Here is a 23,598-nt window from a genome sequence, read left to right on the forward strand (position 1 = left end):
GCCACAGACGTGGAGCAAGAGACCCCACGCTGCAACATTTGTCTAAAGCCTATCGCAGTCAAAGGCAGCAGCACCACAAATCTATTCTTTCACCTGAAACAGAGACATCCAGCCGTATATGAAAATGGGGGTTAGATTTGTCTTGCTTTTGATTAGAGCTGCTCCAATAACGATCGCCGATCGTTAATGCGCATCTCGTCAGTAAAGCGGTTCTCTAATCAGCGGTGAATTCCCTCAGGTGCGTGATTTCACATCGAGCAGCTGTTACTACACGGAGCCATTGTTAACTGAGAAGATGCGCAAATCCACTTCATTTTCAGTGTTTATTTGCGCATCTTCTTAGTTGTGCATTAACGACTGGACGATCGTGATCGGAGCAGCCCTTTTTTTATTAAATTAAAGCAAAATTTGCTTTAAGTTGTCTGCTGTTTGTACTTATTGCTTTCCTTAAGTAGGGGGGAAATTGGAAAAAAATCGGAAATCGAATTAAAAAAAATAAAATCTGAGATTTTATTTTTAGGCCATATCGCCCAGCCCTAGTAACAGGTGACAAGATAACAGTTGTGTTTTGGTTTGGACAGTCATTTTCAACTTTATTAGACACTATATTTTAAAAGTACACATTTGGTAAAATATAAAAACAATAAATATATATAATCTATAAAGTAAATAAATAAAAAGAAAACAAAAATGACTTACAATTCTTACTTAGGGTCATCTTGTCTGTTAATAAACATAAGTATATATTTATAAAAAATGTTATGTAAAACGTAAAAAAAAATATATATATATATTATTTAGGTTCATCATAACCAGTTATTGGTCCATTCTTTAGCCTTATAGTATTTCAGAAATTCCCAAACATTTTTGTCAGCTGAAAACCTTTACAGTAAAATATATACTAGAATTACCTCCTAATATTTTAATGTAATATATCAGTAATTTAACAGCAGATTTGCATGTTCATGGTTCTCTAATGGATAATGGTTACATGACTCCTTACTTGCTTGAATCATTGAAAAAGATACTAAGACAATATAAACATTAACATCAGAATTTTCTGTACAGCTACTTTGAAACGTGCATTTTAAAAGGACCATATAAATGAATTAGACCTAAATAAGATATTTGTTCTTTTTTGTTTGTTAAATATTTTTAATTTTTTTATATTATATATATATATATATATATATATATATATATATATATATATATATTAGTTTTTCATTAACTCACAAACCCCAGTTCGGGAATCTCTATTCTGTCTATGTATTTCAGTGGTTCACTCTAACCCAAGTGCATCATGGGAAGGAAGCAGCTGGATCTGCTATTTGGAAGTGATGTGTGTCAGTCCATCTTAATACCTTGATCTTCTGTTCTTTATAATCGGCCCTCTCTTTCATCTCTCTATCTTTAGTCTTGACCGCGTCCATGGACGCACCTGTTCCCACCTTTCACTTCTCCCTGATCCGTAGGCTGAGCGTTCCAGCACCCCACCTGGACAGACAGCTGAGGGTTTATTGGCCTTCTTTTATTTCAGTTTTGCTGAAAGGATTTTATGCAGTAATCATGAACAGATTTCACAGCAGAGAGTGAGAAGTGTGGGAGTACACTGAAATTATTTCATTTTTTGTTGAAATATTCACAGTTAAAATAGAAATTTTGGACAGGACACACTCAAAAGCATAGCCAGTAGGGCTGCCCCCGACTAAAGATATTCCTAGTCGACTAACACACTTGCATTTTAGCAATTAGTCGAATAATCGTTCATTTATGATATTAATATAAAAACTTGCGTATATACAAGGAAAGGTATAGTCCATATGACAGAATATGCTAAGCCTGATGTTAGCGCGTTCAAAATGAAAATGAAGCCCTTTAAACAGAATAGTAAAGCATTTAAAGTAGATACAGTGCTTACGCACACAAAAATCAGTGGCCGGAATTTTATAGGCTAATTATTACATGAAAAACAGCAATCAGACTGCCTGTGCACTTTAATAGTTTATTATCAAAAATACAAACTGTAACAGTAACATGTAAAAAAAAACATTTTTGAATAAAATAAACAAAAATTCGTTCTTTAAAATAAATTAAATAGACGTATTAGTAACTTAGGCCTAGTACAAAACAAGGCAAAAACAAAACAAATAAATACTGTAGCAAAAACGCTGTTTGGTATAAAATTACAGTGGAAAATTAATATAATTTGTATATTGTTCAAAAGGAAAATTAACAAAAACGAACAATTTAATAAATGCACATGGCACATCGCACAACGCCAAAAATTTGAATACAAAAAGACGGCGGCAAACAAATCAACAGCCTAAGTATTTGATTCAATTGTTTAGAACAACTATACAGTATTTAAGACAAAATGTGGAACAAATAATTTAAAGAACACTAATAATCAAAAATATCAGAGCAAAGCCGCAAACTGCCATTAAGACGACAATTCTTGACCTGAAACGGCAAATTGCAAACATCAGACTAATTTTTCTTACAGAATAAAAAACAACTTCTGCATTATATGAAAACGAATAAATAAAAATAATATGTATTTATTTATTTGTATAGCCTAACCGTTATAAAAATACCCGTTTTATACATATATATATATATATATATATATATATATATATATATATATATATATATATATATATATATATATAGCCTAACAGATAGCAAACAGAAACACTACAAAAAGGAAATTAAGCATTCTTACCTAAGCTTTCAATTCGATTAAATTTTTTTCATATTATGTGAGAGGAACACCAGCTTGTCTACATTGTTGGGAAGAAGGGAGCTTCTCGACTTGTTCACAATGAAGCCGGCCTGTGAAAAGATGCGATCTGATGGAGTGGATGTGGAAGGGATACAGTGGAGGCACTTAGCGAGCTTTGGATATCGATGTTAGTTTTTTTTGCCCCCATGCCAATGGTCCCAAATCGACCTTTGTTTTATCTGCCAAGTACATTTTTAGTTTATCCTTCTCTTGCATGCTCCTCCTCATCAAATGCGCTTTGGTATACCGCCAGGCACGAGATCTCGTTGATCTCTCGTTGCTTTGATGTCTGCGTAGCCCCTGATTGCGTAATTTTTTCACATGATTTTTTTTTTGTGACTAACCACCTAATGAAAATGTATTCGACCAAGCCCTCTTCATATCGACTAACGTTTAGTCGACTATTTGGGGGCAGCCCTAATAGCCAGTTATTTTTTCCAAATAGATAAAAACTTTGGTTTACATCATAGCCATGACTTGTCATTGGTAGTACTGTATAAGTGGGAGGGATATTCTCATCTTTTGTTTGGACAAAACGTCTCGGTTACGTACGTAACCCTCGTTCCCTGATGGAGGGAACGGAGACGTTATGTCGACCGACAAATGGGGTCTCAATTGGGAGGCCAATCATCTCTGATTTTAAGAGAAAACGCCAATGAAATTGGCAAGTGGATTAACACACCTGAGCCACTCCCCGTGCCAGCGGGTATAAATAGGGCGACAGGTGCATCCACTCATTAGGTTTTACGCTGAGGAGCCGAGAACGTGTCCCGGCAACAGCGAATGGTTCAAGGTTGTGGCATGGGGACATAACGTCTCCGTTCCCTCCATCAGGGAACGAGGGTTACGTACGTAACCGAGACGTTCCCTATCTGTCGGTCACTACGAGTTATGTCGACCGACAAATGGGGTCCTATGGAAAACGCCATAACCTGAACCTCGTCACAACCCTGAGGCGCTGCAATTGTTGACAAGCCTTGGCGTGCTACAAAAGCTACGCTTAAGGTCGTAACCTTCCCAAAGCCCCAGCGCAAATTCACTGACCTTGGTACCGAAGGGGCCAAAGGGTGAGTACATCGCTGCTGGAGAAGGCCATGCTGCTGTTCCGCCCACATAAAGTAAATGGAAGGGATTTCAACCTTCAGTGAAAGATTGCTTCAAATCTTCCCTATTTGTTCTTTCAGCTGGCAAGACAATGGGGAAGCGAGCCTTTAGGAAAGGTCGCTACGGAGACCACATCCTACCCGTAGGGAGGTGACATGTGGATATACCGATATGGACTGACCCAGGGGGCAGTACTACATATGGAAAGGGTCTCTGAGGCAGGTCCTACCTTGGAGTAGGGATGGAACGGCTGCCAGAAGAGACTGACAGAGCGATCTGTCAAGGGAAGACACGGGTTTGCCAAGAGGGAAACCTTACCGTGGAAGAATACACATATGGGATTACCCGTAGGGAACCCAGCCATATGGACACCTAGCCCAGTACAGGGGCTGACCGGCTCCGGGCATGCTAACGCCAGTACTGGGCCTGGCGACAGACTGCTCCGCCAAGTCTGACGCCGAGGGTGCTGGAGGATGCTCGACCAGGGTACGCCAACCGGGGAACTCTACTGGGAGAAGAAGGCGCTCACATCCCCGTGTTAGGGGGAATGGCGCAGCAAGCGAGACACCCAGCCAGCCCTTCCCGCCAATTACCTGTTACCCAACACACGGGAGGAAACTGGCTCTACACGGAGGTTGTAAAACCTCGCAAAGGTGTTAGGTGTCGCCCAGCCCGCAGCTCGACAAATGTCTGCCAGAGAGGCGCCATGCGCCAACGCATAGGAGGAGGCCACACTCCGTGTGGAGTGGGCCCTCACCCCCAGGGGGCACGGCTCGCCTTGGGAATGGTAAGCCAAGGCGATGGCGTCCACTATCCAGTGGGCCAACCTCTGCTTAGAGACAGCCTTCCCCTTCTGCTGACCTCCAAAGCAGACCAGGAGCTGCTCAGAGCTTCTGAAGCTCTGGGTGCGGTCCACGTATATGCGAAGCGCTCTTACGGGACACAGCAACGACAAGGCTGGATCTGCCTCCTCCAGGGGCAGCGCTTGCAGGTTCACCACCTGGTCTCGGAAGGGAGTGGTGGGAACCTTGGGCACGTATCCAGGCCGGGGTCTCAGGACAACGTGAGAGCAGGCCGGCCCGAACACAAGGCACTCTTCACTTACCGAAAATGCTTGGAGGTCCCCGACCCTCTTGATGGAAGTGAGCGCGATCAGGAGCGCTGTCTTGAGAGACAGGAACTTCAGCTCAACAGGAACTTCACCACAGCCCACGCTCCAGCCTACCTTGCAGGAAAGAAAGCACGACTCTGACCGGGCATCTCCGGGGGTCTTCCCGGTGAGAAGAACACCAATTCGTGAACAGACTCCACTTCAGAGCATAGGCCTGCCTCGTAGAAGGGGCTCTAGCCTGAGTGATAGTGTCTACCACCGCTGGGGGCAGATCACTTAGGTCTGCCGCGTCCCGTCTAGAAGCCACACATGGAGGTTCCAGAGATCTGGGCGCGGGTGCCAAATGGTGCCAGGCCCCTGAGAGAGAAGGTCTCTCCTCAGGGGGATGCGCCAGGGAGGGGCTGTCACGAGGAGCATGAGTTCCGAAAACCAGGTCCGGGTGGGCCAGTAAGGCGCAACCAACAGGACCTGTTCCTCGTCCTCCCTGACCTTGCACAGTGTCTGTGCGAGCAGGCTCACTGGGGGAACGCATACTTGCGTAAAGCCAGAGGCCAGCTGTGTGCCAGTGCATCTGTGCCCAGGGGGGCCTGGGACAGGGAATAGTACAGCTGGCAGTGGGAGGACTCGTGGGAAGCAAACAGGTCTACCTGGGCTTCCCTGAATCGACTCCAGATCAGCTGGACCGTCTGGGGATGGAGTCGCCATTCCCCGGGGAAAGTGAGCTGTCGTGAGAGCACGCTGGCTGCACGATTGAGCTCCCCCGGGATGTGGACAGCACGCAGCGACTTGAGCCACGTCTGACTCCAGAGGAGGAGATGACGGGCGAGTTGAGACATGCGACGTGATCATAAACCGCCCTGTCGGTTGATGTACGAAACAGCCGCAGTGTTGTCCGAGCGGACCAACACGTGCTTGTCCAGCACTAGCGGACGAAACCGTCGCAAAGCTAGATGCACTGCCAGCAACTCCAGGCAGTTGATGTGCCACAGCAGTCGAGGTCCTGTCCAGGACCCTGAAGCTGCCTGCCCGTTGCATGTCGCGCCCCAGCCCGAGTTGGAGGCATCTGTTGTGACAACAACGTGCCGGGACACTTGTTCTAAGGGCACGCCGGCCCGTAGAAAAGCAAGGTCCGACCAAGGACTGAATAGGCGGCGACACATCAGTGTGATGGTGACACGATGTGTACCGCGGCGCCATGCCCATCTCGGGACTCGGGAGTGTAACTAGTGCTGAAGTGGTCTCATATGAAGCAACCCGAGCGGCGTGACTGCGGCTGCGGATGCCATATGCCCCAGGAGCCTCTGAAAGTGTTTCAGCGGTACCACTGTCCTGCCTCTGAAGGAACTCAGGCAGTTCAGCACTGAGTGGGCACGCTCGCTGGTGAGACGTGCCATCATACTCACCGAGTCTAACTCCATACCGAGATAAGAGATTCTCTGCACAGGGGAGAGCTTGCTCTTCTCCCGGTTGACCTGAAGCCCCAACTGACTGAGGTGCCGAAGCACGAAGTCCCTGTGATCGCACAACTCTTCTCGGGACCGGGCCATAATGAGCCAGTCGTCGAGATAGTTGAGGATCCTGATGCCCACTTCCCAAAGTGGGGCAAGGGCGCCCTCCGCGACCTTCATGAAGACACGGGGGGACAGGGAGAGCCCGAAGGGGAGGACCTTGTACTGCCATGCCTGACCCTCGGAAGCAAAGCGCAGGAACGGTCTGTGACGAGGGAGGATAGAGACATGAAAGTACGCGTCTTTCAGGTCGATCGCTGCAAACCAGTCCTGGGGCTGGACGCATTTGATAACGCGTTTCTGCGTCAACATCCTGAACGGGAGCTTGTGTAGGGCCCGATTCAAGACTCGCAGAACCAGGATAGGTCGAAGGCCACCGCTTTTCTTGGGCACGATGAAGTAAGGGCAGTAAAGCCCCGTCCTCATCTCGGCTGGAGGGACCGGCTCGATTGCATCCTTCGCCAGGAGGACAGCAATCTCCTCGCGCAAGACAGGGGCGTCCTGGACTGCCACCGAAGTCTCGAGCATGCCATTGAACTTGGGGGGGTCGCCGGGCGAACTGAATCGCATAGCCGAGTCGAACCGTCCGGATGAGCCAGCGCGACGGGTTGGGCAGTGCAAGCCACGCTCCCAGATACCGTACAAGTGGCACCAAAGGGACAGTCGACATACCCGCAGTGGTGCAGCGATGGGGAGTCGTGCCGGAAGGCCCAGAAGGCACTGCGTCCTGGGTCATCGCAACCACACTCCCCGTGTTCCCGGAGGAACTGGCCAGAGACGCGTGGAGAGGCATTGCGTCTCCGAACCGCGACCTCTTGGCCGCTGGCGAAGGGGGCGTCGTGGGTGAGAATGAGGAAGCTGTGCGTCGCTCATTGTCAGCCCACAAGCCTTGCAACTCGGAGGAAGGAGAAATTGCTCTTCCAATGAAAATGTGGGTGCCACTGGCCGTTCGACCAGCGGCGGAACAGAACCAGAAGATTCTCCACCCGGCCCTCCTCCGGGGGAGGGAGTGGCGCTCTCTCCGCCATCTCCTGAAGAGCAGTTCTCCGCATCTCCGAGTTGCCCGTGTCAGGGCCGCTTAGTCGACTTCCTCGAGGACTTTGCAGCCGGGAGTGACACGGGGGGCGCCGCTCTCCTGCGCGGGGCTCGACGCGCCGGCCTCGAAGAACTCTCAGCACGGGGCGGAGCTGGTGTGGAGGACGCAGGGGGGCGCCCTCGGCGACGAGCAGGCTGAGGCACTGCCTGCGACGGAATGATGGCAACCAGAGGATCACGTCGTGGCAAGATGTGCTGTATGGCCTCAGTCTGCTGTTGTTCTGTCAGGAACTACTGGGCACAGCCCCTGACAGCGTCGCCACACAGGACAGCCTGGGACATGGGAGCATCGAGAAAATGCACTTTGTCAATGTCTCTCATACAGACCAGGCTGAACCTGAAACGGCACTACTGGACCACCAGAGTGGACATCGCTTACCCGAGGGACTGCGTTGTGACTTCCGTCACCCCGAAGGGGGAGGTCAGTCGCCATGCGCAGCTCCTGCATCAACCTCGGGTTGGACCTACCCTCGTGCATTTGTTAAAGCCTTGGCTTGTTGGGTTTGCAGGATAGCCATGGCATGCAAAGCAGAGACAGCTTGGCCCGCAGCACTGTAAGCCTTGGTAGCGAGCGCGGCCGACAGCTTACAGGCCTTGGGTGAGGGGCGCGGACTATCCCTCCCAGTGGCGGCGTTTTGCGGACACAAGTGCACCGCAATCGCACTCTCCTGCTGGGGAATGTCAACACACCCCTAGCTGCCTCGCCATCGAGGGTAGTGAGGACGGAGGAACGAAATGAGCTGCTTCCGGCCGTAAAAGGGGCCATCCACGACTACATCACTTCCCCATGCACATCCGGGAAGAAAGGAACCAGAGTAAAACGCGGTTGTGAGTCGCGCTCCACACCGAGAACCAATCAAACAGCCATGAGCACACAGGGCTGGCGGTGCATTCACCTCCATCCTGATGCTCACAGCTGCCCGGGCAAGCACGGCTGTCGACTCTGGGTCCAATTCGGCAGTGGCGACAACACCCTAGGGGGGCAGCCCCACCGAATCTTCATCCACAGAGGTCGATAACCCATCCCCCGATGCTGCAATCGACATCTGATCTCCGGCGGCAAACTGAATGACCCGCTGGGACTGCCATTAGACAGCCCAGCAAAATCACCCAGCAGCTGCACAGGACAAACACTGCGGAAGGGGTAAGAGGTCCGTGGGGCGTGGCCCGGCGGAGAAGCTCTCACGGTCACCTTCAAATCTCCCAGAGCACTAACCGGCGGTCCTCTGCTCGAGACAGAGAAACCAGAACGGGTAGTGACAGAGGGGTCTGCTCCCTTCCCTTTAAGAAAGGGGAGACGCGATCACAGCGTTGCCATGGTCACACACGCAGTGCGTGCATGAACCATCCACGAACGCGCCTTCAGCGTGCTGAATGCCCAGACACGGAAGAGAGCGAACGTGGCCGTTGTCAGAGAACAGGAAACGACCGCATCCAGAAGGACGCGGACGAAACGGCGTCTTGAAAAAGACGCGAATCGTCCGCGATTTGCTCTTTTAGGAAATCTGCTCTCTTAGTTGAAGCGCCCAGGGGAATCGCTGAAAGGGACACCGCTGTTTGCGCCGTACCGCCAACCAGAACAGCTTCCCGACACAGCAGATGAATGGCTTTGTGGAGTATAACGGCTTTCATACAACCACTCGGCTCCGAAGCAAAAATCTAATGAGTGGATGCACCTGTCGCCCTATTTATACCCGCTGGCACGGGGAGTGGCTCAGGTGTGTTAATCCACTTGCCAATTTCATTGGCGTTTTCTCTTAAAATCAGAGATGATTGGCCTCCCAAGTGAGACCCCATTTGTCGGTCGACATAACTCGTAGTGACCGACAGATAGGGAACTTAAATGTTGATACGTCCTTGTGTGCAAGATTAGTTTCCAATATTTTTAGTTTGATAAACTAAAAACATGAAAACGACCTGAAAGCTGACCAACATTGTCTGAAAATCCATAGAGCTTCAGTTTTGATTTATTCCATCCATCCATCCATCCATCATCTTCCGCTTATCCGGGGCCAGGTCGCAGGGGGCAACAGTCTAAACAGAGACGCCCAGACTTCCCTCTCCCTAGCCACTTCTTCCAGCTCTTCCGGGGGGACCCCGAGGCATTCCCAGGCCAGCCGGGAGACATAGTCCCTCCAGCGTGTCCTAGGTCTTCCCCGGGGCCTGCTCCCGGTGAGACGTGCCTGGAACACCTCCCTGGGAAGGCGTCCAGGAGGCATCCGAAATAGATGCCCGAGCCACCTCAGCTGGCTCCTCTCGATGTGGAGGAGCAACGGCTCTACTCTGAGCTCCTCCCGAGTGACTGAGCTTCTCACCCTATCTCTAAGGGAGCGCCCAGCCACCCGACCGAGAAAGCTCATTTCGGCCGCCTGTATCCGGGATCTTGTCCTTTCGGTCATGACCCACAGCTCATGACCATAGGTGAGAGTAGGAACGTAGATTGACCGGTAAATCGAGAGCTTTGCCTTACAGCTCAGCTCCTTCTTCACCACAACAGACCGGTACAGCGACCGCATTACTGCAGAAGCTGCACCGATCCGTCTGTCAATCTCACGTTCCATCCTTCCCTCACTCGTGAACAAGACCCCAAGATACCTGAACTCCTCCACTTGAGGCAGGAACAAGTGAGGTGACATTCCACGTCCCTAAAGCCAGATTCCGTGTCCAGAGATCGGGTCGTCGAGGGTCTCGTCACCCGATCCACTATGCACCGGCCCCTTACGCTCCCTCCTGCAGGTGGTGAGCCCACAGGAGGGCGGCCCCACGTCACTCCTTCGGGCTGAGCCTGGCCAGACCCCATGGGGGAAGGCCCGGCCACCAGGCGCTCGCATACGAGCCCCAACCCCGGGCCTGGCTCCAGGGTGGGGCCCCGGCTGCGCCATGCCGGGCGACGCCACGGCCCTTGATATAAATTTTGACATAAGGGGTTTGTGAACTGTTCTTAGTCTGGCCCGTCACCAATGACCTGTTTGCCTTGGAAGACCCTACCAGGAGCATATAGCCCCAGACAACATAGCTGTTTTGATTTATAGAGATCTTTAAATTGGCGAAAGGAAAGAATGCATTTTTTCTTTCTGTCTGTACTATTTTATATTTGTTTTTCTACGTTCAAATGAGCTAGGTGCCATGAAAATTGGCTAACGTCTGCTTAAAAGTTGTTAAACATTCACATCAATACAGTATCAATATTGTGCCCATTATTGTAACACATTAATGGTTAAAAAGTTGAGTTTTGCCTAAAGGTGTGGTCACATTAGCGAAATTTCACGGGCAAAAAGATCCATTGAACATTGAACATTGTCAGTAGTCTAGCAATGCAGGGAAGCACAGCTCACACAGAAAACTAAGCAGCTTTCTTAAGGTCATTGTGTTCGATCCGCATGACCAACTTGAACCAGCTGTTTCTTTCACCTTTTCGAAATTTCCCAATCACATGGATTCCTATTAAAATGACTGGATTTTGGTCGCACAAATTGGCAGAACAGTGGTAAATGTGAATACACCTTAACAATACGGGGAATAGTTTGCATAGACAATTTTTGTTTGTTTCAAATTGTATTGAATCTTTTGATGCACTCATGGGTGAATATGCAAAATGTTGCCACATGCTCACCATCCTCCTTTTCTTTGTTCTAAAAAGCAGACATAGGTCCAAATTTACTAACAGCTTGTGCCAGCGCAAACTGCCGTTTGGTGTTAAAATACTACTGTCAGGTTTTACTAAAGATGTGCAGTGAAGAATTAGCACTGAAAAGGTGTGCACTTGACCTTATTGATATGCATTTGTAGTAGGGATGCACCGAAATGAAAATTCTTGGCCGAAACCGAAAACCAAAAAAGAGAAAACCAAGGCCGAAAACCGAAACCGAAACACCGAAATAAATTATGCCAATTATTAGTACCATTGCATTTATTGCTATGACAGTGTACTAACTTTACTAAAATTAAGACATTGCAATTGCATAAATTAATATTAAAGTTTCAAAGATAATTACAATTACATAACTTATTTAAAAAAAAACATAAAAAAAAAATTAATTACAAATTATGCAAATATTTATTAAGCACATTGCAACAATGCACAGTATAAAATAAAATTCAAACAAAAAATTTATCCCACTCATGTGTATATTTAATAATAATGTACAGGCCTACTGGCCTGCAGAAAGGTTTTAAAATGAACAGTTCTCTCATAAAAACAAAGTGCATTTAGGTGAAGTGCATTTGAAATTTTTCTATGTAGGACTAGAAAGTGCATTACTTCTCCAGTTGGCAAGACTGTTATCACTTCTGGGGATGGGGACTTCAGACAGATAACCATCTAGCTGTTGAGCAGTTGAGCTTGTCATCTGCCTGACATTTGAGAAATATTTGAGAGAGTGTATTTAAATAGGGCCAGGGCATAAATAAACATTTTTATCAAATTAAAGCAGAAATCTAGCAGAAAATCTAGCATAAATATGGCTACAATCTGATATTATGTATGTATATATGTTTGTGTGTGTGTGTGTAGTAGCCTAAGAACAAAATAGCCAACGTATTATTATTATTTGAGGCACTTTCTTGCAGAATTCCACTGAACATATCAGACAACGATGGTGCATGCCACTCATCTGGTGCAGAGACGAGTCTTTTTTTCTGCGCTCTGATCTCAGTCTCCTGCGCTTGGCGCTTCTCCGTCTCCACGCGGGTTCTCCGCATACAGCGCGGCCTGGATCATTTCTCGTGCGTGCTGCCTTATTTCCGCATCCAAGTAATGGTCTTAACGCGGATCAAGCACATTCGCGATGAAGTGCAGAGGATCCGAAAAGATCTCAGTGAGACGTGTGCTAACAGACTCTATAAGACTGTACTTTTCTTTGTTTTTACTTCGTGGTCCGTCTTAAACTCTTTATTAGGAGACATTTTAGTGCTGCGAATAAAGAAAATGAAGAGAGAGAATGTTCTCACTGGTGTTAAGTGAATGTCGCGTGGAGCTCGTGGTCTGCGCTTTGCAGGTGCATGTGCAGGTCGCGGTTTCTGTTTGCGTCATCACAACATTTCGGCCGTGTTGTTTCGGTGATAAAAGTCTATCGGCCGAAAACCGAAAAGGCCATTTTCGGCCGAAAATTTTCGGTGGCCGAAATTTCGGTGCATCCCTAATTTGTAGGGGTCTCCCTTTCAGATTTAAAATTTATGGGAGGATAGTACTAAATAGTACTAAAATGAATCACGCAATGGGATTTACTAACGTTTGCGCTCGAACATACCCTTTTGCTAATTTGTGTTGTGCTTGGCAGAATGCAATAGTCATTATGAAAATGAGGTGTTGTGTTTGTGTTCTTTAATTTGCATGTTGTCAGTAAATCACCCGAAAAAATTTCCACGCCCATTGGTGCTGTTTTGGAATTGTGCTCTCGCATTAATTTGCCCTGTTTTGTAAATCTGGCCCTTAATATTTATCTGTTTCAGATCCTAAACATGTGACGGCTAGCCCACAAAGTTAATGCTTATTTTAAATTTAGCAGTAAAAATGCCCATTCCTGTGCCCCATGCTAGGACTTTTAACTGATTGTCATCACAATACAAAGCTCCATATTAATGCACCTATTCTGTTTACAATATAGCACAGCCTCAAGTGCTTTGCCTAATTCTGTTTCACTGTTTTTGAACATATTCCACTAACTGATTTGCTGTTAGTGAAAGATGCATTCTCAGTTTTCGCTCTTGGCCAGAGAGTCGTTCTTATTTCCCTCATGTCATTGAAAGAGTCTTGAAATTGAAGCCTGGGTTTTCCTTCTGCTGTTTATTTGAAAGTGGCGTGTTTATTTTATATTTCATATAGTGTGGCGGCTGTGGTTTGTGTGTATCCGTGTGAAGGGTCGCTGGAATGTTCAGGGTCACGTGATTGAGTTTCAAGATGACCTTGTAAAATTACATCTCGGCATAAACATAAACACAAGGCCACGGTTTGCACATAAGCCGTCTGTGCAGTCATCCCTCACGCTCATGGTGTGTTAACAGCAGCGTTCACCGTGTGTTTGCTGTCTTAATATGGTGTCAGTGGGTGATTATATGAAGTGCTGTTAGCAGCCTGTTTTTGTGAGCGTCAGATAAAGACTCTCTCTTATCACCCTGCAGCAACCTTATATCATCTCAAAATGTTTAGATGCTTCCAAGAAAATGAAATCAGGGTTATCACACCAGCTAATTAACATGGAACAGTCTGTTTTTATAGAAAGTCCAAATCACTTTGAATTCCAGACGCTGTTTAATTCCAGATATGAGTGGAATTTTCTTTATTTACATTACAGACAGTTGCAGAACTTGAGGAGGAGCCATGGAAACACCCAGTTCTGAAACGCATTTTAAGCATCACCGACAAGAGACACGGTCTGCCTGTTATGACTGCAGATGTATATTACTGCAGTTATTTCAATTGCAGCAATATTGCAGGTTGTTTTTCGCCTGCATTTGGTGGCATGCTGTCAACTATCACAGACACAGTCTGGATTACTGGTAATACCAGGAAAACTGTCTAAATGCAATGTGCAAAATAATATACATATAAACTAAAGTGTTTGCTTTTTATCTTCAACACTGATGTTTTTGTTTGGTATCTGCTCAAGGATATCCAGAAAGGATGTGGAAGTGATGGAAGAGAGATCAAAAGTAATCACTGCCCAAAAGGACATTTTAGACAGTTTTACAGTTCAAATAACTATTATATATATATATTTAAACATAATAATGTCATAAGTTGAACATTTGTATTTTATTTTATTTTTTTACTTTACTTTCTAAGCTCAAAAGGACTTTACAATACAACATTACAGCTCAAAAAACTGTTTTATATTATTTTAATTATATAATTATATTGTATATTTTATTTTTTTATAAAAAAGTCAATGCTGGTGCTGCAACCAAAATAGGAGTTTCTCACCTTTCATAACCAACAGTTCATCTGCTTAGAAAAGTAATCTAAGCTCAAAAGGAGTTTTTAGACAATTTACTCAAATTCAGCCCAGATAACTTTTTATAATTTTATTTTATTATAAATTATTTATTTAGTTGTATTTAGTTTTACTTTATTTTTGTATTATTTTAAAAGTTAAGCTTAAAGAGTAGTGCGAATTTATAATTAGCAAACTTCATTTTAATTTTATACTTAATTTTAATTGTAACTTTTTACTAAAGAATTCAAGTGCTATAGAAAAAAACACAACTTTACATTCTCCCATTGTAATGCATCACTGTAGGCACATTTCTCATTTGATTTTACAACCTGACATTATTGTCTATATAGACATTAGATTCCTTTAAATCTTCACACATGCAGATAAAACTGTAAATGAGGAGCAGGAAGCAGCTTCACCGAGCAGTCAGGCTTCTCTGACAGATTCGTAGTGATTATTTGGCTGTGTAAAGGAATGAAAAGTGTCTCTGTGTGTCAAAGCCTCTGTCCTCAGGGGTTTTATTCAACCATCAGACTGACAGAGTGTGAAAAAGAGATTTTGATTGAGTTCAGGCCCATTCAGATGGCTGGTCTTGCTTGACAAAGCCCAGCAGATAAAGACACAGTTGTAGCTCTCTTTTATCTGTTCTATCTATTATCCGGTCTTATCTTTTCTTCTTCTCAAAGCAGTTTCACTTTCTTGCATCTGTTATATTGATCTTTTTTCCTTTCATTCTTTTACGCTCATTATCTCCAGGCCCCTGCAGGTTTGATTGATGGCTCTGGGTTTTGATTGACAGGTGTGTAAGATTTGATTGGGACACTGATGTGGTTGGATTTGGGGGTTAAAGGTTGTAGCTCTTTCTGGTTGAGGTGGAAAGAGAGAGAGAGAGAGCGAGAGAGAGAGTGTGTGTGTGTGTGTGTGTGTGTGTGTGTGTGTGTGTGTGTGTTTGCCTACTTAACCATAAGTGAGCTAAACCTGACAAAATCTCCAGAAACATTTGTAAAACTTGTATAAAAATAAAGCAAACAACGTTTTTTTTTTTTTTTTTGTAAATATGCAGAAAGTTTTTTTTTTGTAAAGGGGTGGTTTAGGTGTAGGGTTAGTGTAGGGCAATAGCACATACAGTTTGTAAAGTATAAAAACCATTACTCCTATGGAATGTCCCCATTTAGATAGCTAAGTAAACTAAGTGTCTGTGTGCAATTTTGAGCAATATTGTTGTGCAACTTTGGTTAATGTAGGCATCAACGGGCAACCAGATGAGACACAGGTCCTATATCTGATTTACAGTATCCAGCTAGAAATTTGTTACCCATTCTTAATGAGAAAATCCCAAGCAAGACACAGACATTTAGCTGAAACATATACATGATATATTTCATATCTTTCTTTAACCATAACTGCTTGTCTGTTGTGAGTTTGTAATAGAATAAATGTTCTAATATTTGTTTGAGTGTAATTGCTTTATGTACAGTACAGATTTGTTTTCAGTAGAGCTTGCACAACTAATCATTTTTACTAATTAACTGGTCATCCAGAAAAGTAGTCAAATAGTTGTGCGAGTCAATGTTTACAGTACATTATGTATGTAGATGACTCACTACACAGTGAGCTGCATTAGTGCTCTGACAGACAGATGGAGAATGACACGGTCGAGAAACAAAGGATGGCATACCTCCAGTGCCGCTGGAATTGGTGCAGTTTTGTAATAAAACATGTTTATTGGTAACACTTTACGGTAAGGTTTCATTAGTTAATTTTAGTTAAAGGGTTAGTTCACCCAAAAATTATGTCATAAATGACTCACCCTCATGTCGTTCAAAATCCGTAAGACCTCATTTTATCTTCAGAACAAAGTTTAAGATATTTTAGATTTAGTCCGAGAGCTCCCTCCATTGAAACTGTGTGTACGATATACTGTCCATGTCCAGAAAGGTAAGAAAAACATCATCAAAGTAGTCCATGTGACATCAGAGGGTCCGTTAAAATTAGTTGAAGCATCGAAAATACATTTTGGTCCAAAAATAGCAAAAACTACGACTTTACTCAGCGTTGTCTTCTCTTCTGGGTCTGTTGTGAGAGAGTTCACTGCAGTATAGTGATATCCGGTTCACGAACGAATCATTCGATGTAACCGGATCTTCTTGAACCAGTTCACCAAATCGAACTGAATCATTTAAAACGGTTTGTGTCTCCAATACGAATGAATCCACAAATGACTAAAGCTGTTCACTTTTTTAATGTGGCTGACACTCCCTCTGAGTTAAAACAAACCAATATCCCGGAGTAATTCATGCACTCAAACAGTACACTGACTGAACTGCTGTGAAGAGAGTACTGAAGATGAACACAGAGCCGAGCCAGATAACGAACAATTGACTGACTCGTTCACGAGTGAAGAACCGGTTGCATCTGTTTTCGGATCACCAGTAGTGATAGGTTGATAAAAACGGTTCACCAGTTCTTTTGCGCTCTACGTAATGATGTCATTGGTGATGATTGCCCTTGATTCAAGCCTCGGTTTACCCGCGCTCATAACATTAGCACAGAATCAGTTCAGAATCAATCACCAAAAGAATCAGTTCGGTTCAGACGCTCTGTGTGTCGGTCTGCTTCAGAATGAATCACACATGCGCAGTATCATCAGCTCCTCAGTTCTCGAATCGGACACGTCTGACAGAAACTGTTCTTGACTCGAGAACGAGTCAATCTTTTGTTTGTTATCTGGCTCGGCTCAGTGTTCATTTTCAGTTCTCTTTTCACAGCAGTTCAGTCGAGGGAACAAATTAGTAAATCGTGACCACAATGTATTTATTTTTTCTTGCGTGTGTGGGGCACCGTTAAATTCTATAGTAACAATAATAGCTAATAATCTTTATTAATGATAATTTCAACATTTTATAGTATATTTTTAAAGTCAAAAGTTGTTTACATCCCTTGATCACTGCTATATTATGAGTAATGGGTAATTACAAATATTTTATTTTATTTTATTTTATCTAATGCATTAACTAATGTCAACAAATAAGACCACATTGTAAAGTATTACTTAATTAATATAAAGGTTTTTAATACAAGTAGTTGTGTAAAACAATGTGTGAAATCAATAAATGTTCCAGCAAAGACTAAACAAACTAAAAGCTGGTTCTGCAGAACGATGTTGACTGTGTAAGTTTTGCGTCACTGTAAGCTGAACACTCTTGGGTTAATGGTTGTACAGTAAATGAGCTGTTCTGTTTATACGTTACGTCTCGCAGCGGTGACTGTGTTTACAACTGTTTTCACAAGGCTTTCTTAACTATGCAAGCGAGGGTCAAAATCTGTCTGCGTTTATGTGTGTGTGTTTCATAAAGTGTGCATATGTGAAATGAATGGATGAGGCAGGAATGGGATGAGATAGCGAGCAGTGCATCACGCTCACAGTGTGTGTGGGAAAGTGTGAGGCCCCTGACATGCAGTACATGAATAAGTCTTACTGTATACACTCACAGGTCTGTGTAAGTGTGTCTGTACTTTGTAGGATTAAAGTCATCTCTTAATTATGTGTGTTAGACGTGCAAGGACACTTTCAGACACACACAGACCAGCCTCCATTCTTTATCCAGACTAAAGCAGTGCTGTGTTCGGCTCTGTAATGTAAGCAGTGCATTAGTGAGTTTAGACTAGTGATAGAGTTTGTAACAGAGAGTGAAAGACAAGAATAGTTTGCTGAGCGAGAGAGCCTGCTCAAGTTGACTTTAAAGTACTAAATATAACATAATGTACTGTCAGGTGGTCATTATCACAAAAATAAATCCAGACAGGGTGAACAGGACCCCATCGTGTCTTATGCAAATTCGTTTTTCAGTTTTGTGTAACATGTTTTATTATATTATATTATATTATATTATATTATATTATATTATATTATATTATATTATATTATATTATATTATATTATTACTTGTTTTTTTAGTGAACTATCCCTTTAAATAAAGATAAATAATAAGGTAATTGAAAAATTATAATAATTAATAATAATTAATATTATTTATTAAGATTTTTACATAGATCATTTAATATTACATAAGTAATATAACAATATAATTTTAAAACAGAATTTATTAACATATAAGTGAATATATATATATATATATATATATGTGTGTGTGTGTGTGTGTGTGTGTGTGTGTGTGTGTGTGTGTGTGTGTGTGCGTGTGTGTGTGTGTGTCTACATATAAAAATGTATATAATTAATATATTAATATATATAATTTGTTTTTATTAATGTCCTATGAAACACTTATGTCATCATAATGTTAAAAAGTGTAAAATATTTCTTATAAAAGACATTAATATGATTTTTTTCCTTCTTTTTTTTTGCATGCTCACTAGTATGCTTAGGATTTACTGTAGCATTGCTTGTCTTAATGTTTTAAATGAGTTTCCACTAAAAATACGTGAACCAAACTTTGCATTTTGTTTCTCAGCTATGTTATGAAAGATATACATTGATTTGTTTATTTTGTATATAATGCTATTTATTATTAATAGTTATTAGTTATTAGTTAATGTACGTATTGGCAAAAATAATGAAATAAATTGAGTCTAATTTAATCTTATATATGAGAATATTTGACCACTGAAAGCCACAATTGACTAATTCAGTTCTGATCAATTCTAGTTTGTTTGTATAGCGCTTTTCATTATACAAATCGTTGCAAAGCAGCTTTACAGGAAATTCATTTTCTACAATATATTTAGTAGTAGCTTGTCAGTCAATGATGTAATCAACCAGATGATGAACACTATTAACAGCAATGATATATGTTGTAATCAAACTTGTAGCGTGTAAAATTTGGTAGTTTGTTGTTTCAGGGTTGGCATCATCTGAGGTCCTCTGAGGGGTCTGCATCATCTCTTCTCCAGTGTTCGGTCATCTCAAGTCTTTCTAAGGGCTGGATACAGAGTTAAGCTTGTGTAATTTAGTTACCACAGAGGATGTTGTCACACACCTGGACTCATTTAATGTGTTTTTGCCCGTGACCCAGTTTCTGTCTTTCCGTGTCTGATTAGTTCCCAGGTGTGTCCATTATCTTCCTCATGTGTTCCATGTCCCTGTTAATTTAATGATTCCATCCACCTGTGTTTCCCCAATTATCTGTTGTTCATAAGCCGTGTCCCTTCAGTTCTGTTTGGTCGGGTCTTCTCACTTGTGCTCACTTGTCCTCACTTGTGACCATTTGCTACTTACGTGTGTCTACCTCTGTGCTCCATGTTGGATATCCCCTGTGTTGGATATATTAAAAACCTTATTCCGTTTATCCTCGACTCCGTATTCCTTCAGGCAGCGTAAAACCGTGACAGAAGACCCGACCCGAAAGAGAAAATAGAAAACTGCGTGTTCTTCCCTCCGTTTTGCTTTTGTTTTTTCACAGACTTTTCTTTTCTTAGTGTCTATGGATCCCCTCTATCGTCCCGAATTCCTCATCCTCCTGCTGAAGCAGGAAGGACGTTCTCTCGAGGACCATACCAGACAGTTTTTCCTATTAGCTAATGCCACCAGCTACCCGGACGGCGCGCTCTGCACCTTCTACAACACCAGCCTGAACTCCAAATGCAGAGCGTTGTCGTCCGAAGATGGTCCTCGAGAGGATTTCGCCGCATTTGTGGAGTGGACTCTGGCGAGAAATGGGTCATCTCTCACCATCTGCCCCATAGAGGACCTCGCCAGCCCCACTCCCGACCCAGAGACCAGCCAGCCACCATCACGCCGCACGGAGCCAGAGCCCACCGCAGCCGCAGAGTCCGAGCCATCCACTGACAGGGAGCCGGATCTCGAGAGCGCGACTGACCAGGTGTGTGAGCCGGCAACACTGTGCATCGTGGGAGTCCTCGTGGAGATCGAGGGCGTGGAGGAAAGCCCTGCCCACACTCCTGCGACTGAGGGTGAGCTATATACAGTCTCTGAAAGTCATATGGAGCAAGTTCTGGATCTGATGGACTGGTCTACGGAGGTAATCCCTAATATTCCTGTTTCCCCGCTGGTTCCGTCCAGCCCTGATTCCCCTGTATACCCTCTCAGTCTCCCACTCCTACCTCCTCCAGTCATTTCCTCTGCTCCATTTCCGCTGGTTCCGCCCAGCCCTGAGTTTTCTGTTTCTCCGCTGGTTACGCCCAGCCCTGAGTTTTCTGTTTCTCCGCTGGTTACGCCCAGCCCTGAGTTTTCTGTTTCTCCGCTGGTTACGCCCAGCCCTGAGTTTTCTGTTTCTCCGCTGGTTACGCCCAGCCCTGAGTTTTCTGTTTCTCCGCTGGTTACGCCCAGCCCTGAGTTTTCTGTTTCTCCGCTGGTTACGCCCAGCTCTGAATCTTCTGTTTCTCCGCTGGTTCCGCCCAGCCCTGAGTTTTCTGTTTCTCCGCTGGTTCCGCCCAGCTCTGAATCTTCTGTGTCTCCGCTGGCTCCGCCCAGCTCTGAATCTTCTGTGTCTCCGCTGGTTCCGCCCAGCTCTGAATCTTCTGTGTCTCCGCTGGTTCCACCCAGCTCTGAATTTTCTGTGTCTCCGCTGGTTCTGCCCAGCCATGATTTTTCTGTTTCACCACTGGTTCCACCCAGCCCTGAATCTTCTGTGTCTCCTGTATTCCCTCCCAGCCTCCCTCTCCCGCCTCCTCCCAAACCTGCTGGTCCCTCTACTCCTTCGCTGGTTCCATCCAGTCCTGATCCTCCTGTCCTTCCTCCCATCCTTCTCCTCTCTCCTCCTCCTAGACCAGCCAGTTCCTCGCCATCCCTGCTGGTGCCAGTCAGTCCCGCAGCTCACCCTCAGTCCGCGCCATCGGGGCGCGGTGGTTCGCCGCTGGACTGCCAGTCTCCAGCTCCGCCTTGGCGTGTTAAGGCCCTGTCTCCGCCTCCAGCCTCCGAGCCCTGGACTCCTCCTCGGTCCTTCGACCCAGCGGCTCCGCCTTGGCTCTTAGCTCCCTCGTCTCCACCGTGGCCTGTCATCCCACCTGCTCCACCGGGCTCCCTCGTCCCTCCGGCTCCACCTTGGTCAGTCGTCGACCATCCGCCGCCTCGGGACTCCACTCCTCTGGTTCCACCTCGTCACTCCATCCCTCCGGCTCTGTCAGGCTCCTCCTTCCCTCCGGTTCCACCTCCATCCTCGGTCGCTCCGGCTCCACAGCGGTCTGCCAGGACCCTGCCTCCGCCTTGGTCGCCTGAGCCTTCTGCTCCACCTAGGCCCTCCGGAACCTCGACGTCCCCCTGGCTCTGCGGCTGTGCTGCTCCATCTTGGGCTCCTCACCCATCGGTGCAGTCTCCGCCTGTCGGCCCCCTGGTGTCGTCGACCCTTCCTTCACCATGGCTCCTCCCGCCGTCGACTCCACCTTGGATCTCCGTCCTGGCTGGTCTCTGGTGGACCATCTGGCTCCTCCTGCTCCTGTCTCCTCCCTGGCTCCTTCCTCCGTCTCCTCCCTGGCTCCTCCTTCTGTGGTCCCTGTCTGCTGGCCCCCTCCTGGAAGTCCGTCCTCCACCGGAACCTCCTCCCAAGTTCCCACCTACGCCTCCCCCTGTTGTTTCTACGGTGCAAGGACGCACCTACCGGGAGGGGGGAGTACTGTCACACACCTGGACTCATTTAATGTGTTTTTGCCCGTGACCCAGTTTCTGTCTTTCCGTGTCTGATTAGTTCCCAGGTGTGTCCATTATCTTCCTCATGTGTTCCATGTCCCTGTTAATTTAATGATTCCATCCACCTGTGTTTCCCCAATTATCTGTTGTTCATAAGCCGTGTCCCTTCAGTTCTGTTTGGTCGGGTCTTCTCACTTGTGCTCACTTGTCCTCACTTGTGACCATTTGCTACTTACGTGTGTCTACCTCTGTGCTCCATGTTGGATATCCCCTGTGTTGGATATATTAAAAACCTTATTCCGTTTATCCTCGACTCCGTATTCCTTCAGGCAGCGTAAAACCGTGACAGATGTCAGTTTTCAGTTAGTTACACAGGAGCTAAACCATTATTGGCCTTGTAGGTAAATAATAATAATTTGTAACTGATACAGAACTTAATAGGTAGCCAGTGCAGAGACTGTAAAATTGGGGTAATATGATCATATTTTCTTGACCTGGTAAGGACCCTAATCAGAAAAATGTTCCAGAGAGCCGTGAAATAAGCATCTTTATTTTATGCCTTGATGTCAAAATTATATACAGCATTTCTCAGCTCCCCCTCTCTTTCTTTAACAGCTCACAGATGTGGAGTTATTTTGACTGAAGGGTGTTTGGTCAGCTTCTATAAACACCTTTGTGACCGTCGAAAACTGTGTGTGTGTGTTTGTGTGTGTGTGTGTGTTCGTTCATATGCACAAGCTCTTGTGGGAGAGGAAAACACACACACATCAACTTTACAGCCCTGTATCGTAACTCTCTTACTTACTTTTCACCCTGAGTGGCTTAGCATGCACTAATTACAGCTTGTGGACACAAAAGCACAATTGTGCTCTCAACAAGGTTATTAAGGTTTATAACAAAACTTTTCTATATTCAAGTTTTCATGCAAGGATAGATTTGTTGTTCTGTTTTAATTTATGTTTATTTTTAGGTTTAAATGAATATTTAATATTCATTCAGGCTGCCAAAATAAACAACACTAATAATTCATAGGTATTATTAAGCTTGCCTAATTAATTCTACGGTTCCTTAGTATTCGGAAACCTTGAGAACCATAAGAAGCTTTCTCAAATTAGGGCTGTGTGATTGTTTTTTTTTTCATTGTTTTGATGAATATTGTTATTGAATACTGACTGTGGTGTAATAATAATCATTTGTATTTTTGCAGTTCACGCTATAATCTTGATTGTTCGATTAAACATTTTTCATTTAAAGAATGTTTTACACAAACACATCAATGTAGTCTATCCTTGACTCGTCTGCTCACAAGTTCAGCATCCCTTCTTCAAACAAACAAATCTCTTCATATCGCTCCAAAACAGTGACAGACCGTCCAAACTTCATTTCCATCTTTTTGTTTAATTTATACAAATGTCTCGGGGCATTTTTTCTCTGCAAATATTTGAAGATGAAAG

At 44.7% G+C, this 23,598-nt stretch overlaps 1 protein-coding gene across 2 annotated transcripts in view; it reads left to right on the plus strand.

Annotated features, from left to right (window-relative positions):
- Positions 1-23,598, plus strand: part of bmpr1ba (bone morphogenetic protein receptor, type IBa) — an 80,188-nt gene that overhangs the window by 45,803 nt on the left and 10,787 nt on the right. The gene's annotated exons all lie outside the window — the stretch shown is intronic.

The sequence above is a fragment of the Carassius gibelio genome, chromosome B5, assembly GCF_023724105.1.
Source record: "Carassius gibelio isolate Cgi1373 ecotype wild population from Czech Republic chromosome B5, carGib1.2-hapl.c, whole genome shotgun sequence".
Lineage (NCBI taxonomy): Eukaryota > Metazoa > Chordata > Actinopteri > Cypriniformes > Cyprinidae > Carassius > Carassius gibelio.